Raw genomic sequence first — 1453 nt, forward strand, 5'->3', positions numbered from 1 at the left:
TTTTCCTATTTCAAAGCATTTCCACATACTATTCCGTTTACCTGGATTGTGCATTACTACATTCTTCATGTGACTGGCACCTACTTATTGTCATATACCAGTTGAAATGTCGTCTTCTGAGATGTTCTTCTTAATTCACTTAAATACAGTGGGGTTCCTGCGATGTTGTTCTTAATTCACTTAAATACAGTGGGGTTCCTGCTATGGTCTTGATGGCAGCACAATTGGTTTCTATTAAAGTATTTATTATTTGCACTTTATGTGTTTCTTTTATTTATTTATGTGTCTCTTACATCAGATATAAGCTTCCTGAGAGTAGAGACCTTGTCTGTCTTGCTTACTGTTGTATGTATTTTCAATAAATAGCTTAATACCTACCTCAAAATAATGACAATATCTAGAACATTTTGGATGTTTATTCTATGCTAAACATTATTCTAAGTGCTTTTCACATGCTATCTTATTCAATCTTCATAATAACCTCATGATACATCTACAGTGCATATGTATATGTGTATGAGAGAGTTTGTATAATATAATGATTTTTTCCTGTTTAACTCATGAGGACTCTGAGACAGAGAGGTTTAATATTTCATCCAAAATCACACAGTTTGTGTCTTAAGTGGAGATATAATAGACATTTTGCTTATCTGAATAACATGTTTGTACCTGTACTTTGTAGAATTATTTAAGGAAATACATACTTGAATAGTCAGTAGTCTCTTTTAAATGTGAAGATGAACATTGGAAACAACTTGGGTACACTTTTAACTTTAACAATTGTTTAAGAAAATCAGAAGTGGAGATAGGTTAATTTCATGCATGAATATCACATTATAACTTTGAGTCATTTATTTATTTATTGACAGTAGTCAGTAAACACATTGGATTGCAGTTTTTCAAATAAATATTCATTCTAAATAACATTGTAATCCAAAATAAATCTTATAACCTAAAATTATACCCCATCCTTATGACTATGCAGGGGGGAGTGTGCCCATGACCATGCATAAGGTTGGTGGGCAATGTTTCTACAAGTGTATTTGTATGTTCTGTAAGAATTTTCCAGGTGTGTGGTAGAGTTGACAAGGGACAAGTTTGTAGGCACTTCTTGACCACAACCAGGTACCCAGAGGGAGTGAGTAGGTGGACCTGTGGGTTCAGGACCATGGTAATAGGGGACATCAAGCTCAACTGACATAACATACTATACAAAAACATTGTCCCACATCCTGTTTTGGCGAGTAGTGACTGATATCTTAAAAGCTTGCAAGTGGCCATGTAGATGCAATGATGGGTCTCTCCTCATCCAGAGCAAAGAAGAATGAAGACAACCAAAGACACTTTGAAAAAATTAGTCCAAGTGACTGTTACACCATATGATCCTCAGCCTATGTGACTATGAGACCAGAACTAGATGGTACCCAGCTACCACTGTCAATCACTGGGAGGG

Source organism: Orycteropus afer, unplaced genomic scaffold, assembly GCF_000298275.1.
Source record: "Orycteropus afer afer isolate SDZICR_OR568_19922 unplaced genomic scaffold, OryAfe1.0 scaffold00086, whole genome shotgun sequence".
Taxonomy (NCBI): domain Eukaryota; kingdom Metazoa; phylum Chordata; class Mammalia; order Tubulidentata; family Orycteropodidae; genus Orycteropus; species Orycteropus afer.